The sequence below is a fragment of the Anthonomus grandis genome, chromosome 13 (assembly GCF_022605725.1).
Source record: "Anthonomus grandis grandis chromosome 13, icAntGran1.3, whole genome shotgun sequence".
NCBI lineage: Eukaryota > Metazoa > Arthropoda > Insecta > Coleoptera > Curculionidae > Anthonomus > Anthonomus grandis.
Window position 1 is genome coordinate 14,087,289 of NC_065558.1, and position 6,878 is coordinate 14,094,166.

A 6,878-nucleotide genomic window follows, 5' to 3' on the forward strand; every position below is an offset into this window, starting at 1 on the left:
ACAGGAATATTTTTAAAATAAATCGTATAGTTTTATAGGTAAAAATATATATTACTACGTGCACAAGAATTATTTAATTTTTAATGTGCCATTAGTTTTTTTTATTTTTGTTTTATTATAGTATGTTTTAGAAAAAGTTCTGATGTTTTCCCTCAAAATTTAAGATTAATATATACATGGTTTCGTATTTGTATTAAATTAGAAAATAAAGTTAAAGTTAAACACCGAAATCTTATTAACAAAGCTAAAAGCAAAAAATAAAACATTAAATATAATAAATTTACATACATTACAAATGAAAAATTATTTAGGGACTTGAGAATATTTCAAACATATGAATTAAATTGGTATAATACCTGGGTTACATTAATTAATCCCTTAAGCTTAAGTACCGATTACAGATATAAGCTAGAAAGAAAAATTAAAATTAAAATTGATTCAAGAAGTATTCCTCTACAGCAGCGTTACTCAAAGTGTGCTCCGCAGAGCCCCGGGGCTCCGCGAAACCTCCGGTAGGGCTCCGCCAGCAGTCATAATAAATAAATGCATGTATTAAAGTGGACCCTATAAGAATAAAGTTACCTAAGATAAAAATAAACCACCAAAACGAGACGCTACTTATAGGTGTTAGTTTTGCTAGCTAATTGATGCTAGTTTTATGGTTTTAAGTTCAAGTAGTAAAACATCTAATGACACACTGAAGGTGAAAAAATGAAAGTATGACGAATCATACATTAATCTCGGATTTGTTGATTCCAACGGCTCACCTCTTTGTATGTTGTGCAGCAAACTCCTTCCTAATAGTTCGATGGTATCTGCTAAGATGCGCCGACAAAAACAAAAGTAAAGAATTTTTTCTACGTAAAAAACAACAATTATTAAGAAGCCAAAAAACTATGACGTATGCGAATCAGACTGTAAATGAAAAAAGCCCGCGGAGGCATCATATTTGGTTAGTTACCGCATTGCCCAAGCAGGAGAAGCGCACACTATCGCTAAAAAGCTAATAAAACCATGTGTGGTAGACATAACAAAATGTATGCTCGACGAAAAATCTGTAAAGCATCTTTCCACAGTGCCGCTTTCGAACGATATAGTTGCGCGCCGAATTGGGGATATCGCAGCAAACATAAAACAAGAACTGGTTTCACGGCTTCAAAATAACAAATTCCTCTTGCAAATGGATGAGTCGACTGATGTTGCTGGACTGGCCACCTTGCTAGTAATTGTGCGATATCCATATAAACATTCACTCGAAGAAGACTTGCTACAACCGAAGAAAAAATTTTTACCACTATTAACATATTTTTTGAAGAAAACCAACTCGATTGTAATGATTGCATTGATATTTGTACCGATGGAGCCAAGGCAATGATGGGTAGAACAGCAGGAGCAATATCACAAATAAAAATGAAAGCGCCAAATTGTAGTTCCAGCCACTGCATCCTGCATAGACAATCACTCGCGGTTAAGAAAATGCCACCAAATCTAAAATTGGTTCTTGATGAGTCAGTAAAAATAATTAATTTTGTCAAGTCACGTCCACGACAATCCCGATTGTTCTCAATATTATGTGAAGATTATGGTAGCGATCATAAAACACTATTGCTCCATACTGAAATGTGATGGTTGTCTCGGGGTAAAACTTTGACAAGGCTTTTTGACTTAAGAACAGAATTAGAAGCTTTTCTTACAGATGTTCCTTTTAATTTAAAAGACCGTTTGTCCGATAAAAGCTGGTTATTTAGACTAGCATTTTTAGCAGACATGTTTGTAAAACTTAACGAATTAAACCTGTCACTACAAGAAAAACAGACAATAGTTTTCAATACTAACAACAAAATAACTGCCTTTAAAAGAAAATTAGATTTTTGGATTACTTGTTTTGGTAAGAGAGAAATCGAAAACTTTTTATTGCTAAGTGAGTTCCTTAGTCACCATAGTCTTAGTGATCCAGAAATATTTCAAAATTAAATATTTGTTAAACTGGTGCAATATCTCAATGATCTGCAAGGGACTTTTGAATCTTACTTTCCCGAAGAACAGAATACAAAACTGAAAATAAACTCATGGATTCAAAACCCTTTTTCATCTAAATTGCAGAAGCCTGAAAATATGTCAAATCAAATCTAAGAATCATTTCTAGAAATGACATCGGATACAAGCATGGAATCATTGTTCAAAACAATTTCTCTAAATGATTTTTGGTGCAGGGTTCGTGATGAATATCCACAACTTGCCACAGAAGCTTTGAATGTTCTTATGCCGTTCCCAACAACGTATTTGTGTGAAACGGGATTTTCAGCATATACAGCTACGAAAACAAAATACCGCAATAGACTGAATTCAACTTTCTTTTATCAAGTCTAACATTACCCAGTTGACGAGGAATAAAAAACAATTACATGCCTCGCATTAAATAAACTTAGTGTTATCATTTGCTTACTAACTTACTACTTACTGTATCTATCTTTTTTGTATGATTATTAATAAACAATTCACATATAACTGCTTTTGCTTTAAGTTTAGAGTTTAGGGTTCCCGTTAAAAATTTAGATTTTTAAAAGGGTTCCGTCACGAAAAAAGTTTGAGTAACACTGCTCTACAGTGTAGTATCCTTTTACAAATAAAACCTGTTTTACCTATAAGAAACAGTTAAATATTTTTTTAGTCTCGTAAAAAATGGAGTTTTTGTTTAAAGAAGATGTAGGAATTGTTAAATTTAAATTAAATGAGGACCGAGTATTATTTGCATTTGCCGTCTGGATAAATAGAGAATACCTCTTTTGCATCAAGCAAACAGTCTTCAGTATAAATAAAGGTGGAAGTGTCATAAAGGTCAAGAGTCTGGATAATAAATTAAGGTTTGCAAGACTCGTGGCATAAATGTCTTAGAGCACGCTTTTGCAGTACAAACAGGGAGTGTTAAACAAACATTAGTATAAAACTGTATAAAGCAAACATTAAATAAATTTACGAGTGCGTGCCCTCAAAAACAAATTCCGTAGCGTGAGATTCTACTGATCAAAAATAGGCATCTTTAGCCACTAATATACTTAGATTGCTTCTAGTTGTTCGTATAGCATAACAGCCAGATGCCAACCTAGGACAGAGCTCCTCAATGTGATTTTTAAAATTTAATCCACTGTCAATAAGTGAATCTAGAATTATTACTAGTAATGATTTGTGAATTCAAAGAAACATTTAAAATACATTAAAAATCTAAAATATTGGTTGTTAAAACAATACATGACAATAAGTTGCTGTCACACCATTCCCTAATACCAGCCAAATCGTTCACGTTTCCTCTGAGCATAGTGGTATCTCTCTTATGCCAAAAAACAGTATTTTTATCAGAATATTACCAGCAAAAGATGTGCACTATTCATGCTTTACTGTAGATGATGAAAGACAGCATCATTTATTATATCTTGGCAGACTGAAAACCAATTTGAACCTCATTTAAGAAAGATTTTTTTCCAAGAGTACGTTCATCTTATTTTTAGGCAGTTTTTCTACAAAGAGAGAAGGAAGTAGAGATATAAGTCAGAAATTAGCAGGCGTATTGCCTCTTTGCTTAAAAATGGGAATTACTATAGCTTGCTTTAACAGATCGCGAAAGTCACCATCCAAAAAAGAGGCACTAATGGATTCAGCCAATGATAACAGTGCTGATGAACGAAAATGTTATGGTTTTGCGATAGATTTCCTTGTAGTTATTAAAATAATGCATAAAACCTGTGTTGTGAAGTAAAAATCTATGTAGTGTATACAAACATCTCAGATTTTTGGAAGACACTTTTAATCCCGTTATACTCCAAAGTTTTTTAGTTTTATTATATAAGATTTTAACAAGTTTATTATAAAAGGATATTAAAGGTTGATTGTTATCACAGAGTGTTTCTCAATTAATTTTAGAGCAAGGCTTAGAGCACCATTAAAATCACCTCCTATAATTTGCAGTTGAACAAGATGGTTAAATTGTGAATTAGACAAGTTAGTCAATTGGACTAAAATGTATGAAATAGCATATAAAAAAATTATAAATACTTTAGTTAACACAAGTTGCTATTTGCTTTGTTATTCTTATTTATTTATGTTTTACGCAATTTATTTCTTAAGTGTAGTTTTTTTTATTTTTCATCCAATTTGACGCAAGAAATTTAAAAAATCAGTATTTCTATATAATAAATATTGTATGGATTAAAAGTATTATTATATACCTCAGGCTGTTAAATATACATATTTTTTATATTTATTTTGAACCTGTATATTAGATTTTAAAATTGAATATAAATTAAAAAACATATTAAAATATTGAAAATGAAAATTAGGAAAGAAATGTAAGAGAAAAAAATGTGTTACTGCTTTTTCCATTATTTGCTGATTAATTTTCCATTTTTTTCATATTATGTTCTTTTATTCTTCGCTTTTAAAATAATTAAAATTAATTTCAATTTGTGGAAACTCGTATATTAAAAAAAAAATCATATTTCGCTTCATGCAAGCCGTCCGAGCCAACGAGCCACAGGAATACAGTGAAAACCTATGTTTACGTTTTTCACCGCCGTCAATAAGACTAAGTTAAAAATCTTCTAGTCAGTCGATCGAAGTGGATTTAAATATTTAAATATACCACTTGGGAAAATAGAGTTTGTTGTTAATTAGGGTTTTGAATAGCGCCCAAGGGACTGTCAATTAGGATAATGGAATAGTTGTAACATCTGAAAGAAAAACGGCGTTTTTTATATTTAAGCTTCCTTCAATGATAAAATCTAATTTATTTTTCTTAAAATCTGCACAGGAAGTTTAAGATTATGTAATGGAATCAGAATTATACAGAGTGTACATATAGTTAGAATAGTTTAATACTGTTAAGTTATTAATTTGTTACAGATATTAGATGACTTAATAGAATTAATGAATGTTTTTAAAGTTTATCGAATATTTTCGGATTCAATTTTGTGCGAAAATATATTAACCAAAGGTTCAAAATAATATTTGTATAGTTAATCTCATTGATTTAAAGCTCTTTAATAGTATTCAAATACATGAAGAAAGTAGAAGCCAGTATGAGCCGAAATGTGAACAACTAAATATTTATAAATTTATAATAATTGGTGATAATTGTAGACGAATCTCTGCGAAAAAATAGAATTTTAATTAAACAGGAAAAGTCTTAACAAATTATGTAAGTTCATTTGCCACAGAGTTATATTTCTACAGTGCTTCAAAAATACGAGAATGAGAGTAGCTTTGTACTCCAGGAATTATAATGTTTGATGAAAACTGAGATGTAAATTTTTATATTATATTATATTTAATGAAAATCGCTCATACAATTTGTACTATCAAATATTATGTTGATTTTCATGCGTTCTGATTCTAGAGTCTTAATTATCGTCGCCAAATTTTTATCAACGACTTTATTATTCTTTCTTAATTTAAATTAAACTTTTTACCATAATATAGATACATTATAGTATTTTTTTTCTAATGAGCTTTATCTGAAGATGTAAAAATCCAATATGGTGGTAATAAAAAAATATAAAAAAAAGGTAATAATAAAAAAAGTTCTTAAAAATGGCAGGACATTAAAGCAGGCAAAATATTACAGATTAAGAAATCCCATTTTTCTAAAAGAGTATGGATTTACCATCCGAAAAATGCTTATTCTTACGATTGAAAATGCCCTCCCTTGAACACATTTCTGGTTGATAATATTCTAATACTTAAGATAAAATACATGAAATTGCCATTTGGGAACGATCACGACAATTACTTTACTATTTTTAGTAAAAGTAAAAAGTGTATATTTTATCAATAAACTAGTAAATACAAACATTTGTTAAAGGTACAAGAATAAATTATTGCTCTTAATAGGAACAGTTAATTAATATAATAATTTTTCAAGAGATCAGGACGGTATTAAAAACCATTAATTATTTTTGATAAAAACCTACTATTAGTCGCAACTCTTCTTTAGTCAATCAATCAATCAATCAATGCTTTATTGTCAAGAAATTGTTACAATTTGAAGACAAAGCTGTAAAACAAATAAGATGCAAAAATACAAACAAAACACAATTAAAGAAAAGAAAAACAAAACAAAATTTTAAAAAAATAAATAAATAATTAGAATAGAATATCTACAATATATCCAGATTAATACAATTTAAAAAATTGTAAGTAGTCAAAAATATTATTATAAAATATACAATTTAATGTATACAATGTCAAAAAAAAATCATTAAAAAATCTCTCTATGTTAAAAAAAATGTAAAAAATGTTTAAAAAAGTAAAAAATTATAAAAAATCATAAAATAGCTACGCAAAGCAGTATACCTAAACATGTATAGATAGTAAAAATACATAATCAGCTAGTGCGAGATTTCAAATCAATGATTACAAAAAAAAATCGTTAACAGTGTAAAAACCTCTCTCCAGTAAGAATGCTTTTAATGCTTTACGAAATGCAAAAAAAGATGTGATGGATTTAATTTCCAATGGTAGATGATTGTGCATTTTTTTGCATTATATAATATGGAACTTTTGACCAACTCTGAATGTGGGGTAGGCAGGTATAAATCATGTTCCGTGTTTCTAAGTGGATAACCATGGGAAGGCCTATCAGATGCTGAACGGTGTTTGCGTATTAGACAAACGGACTCAAATATGAATAAAGATGGAAGAGTTAATATTTGAAATTTTTTGAAGAAATGCTGGCAATGACTTCTGTATTTAAGTCTCAGTGTATAATGTAAAGCTCTCTTTAGTAGTTTAAAAATACGGTCAAATTGAGTTGCACTACATGTACCCCAGAATGGAAGGGCGTATCGAAGGTGCGATTCAAAAAGGGCAAAATAAACTGTTCTAGA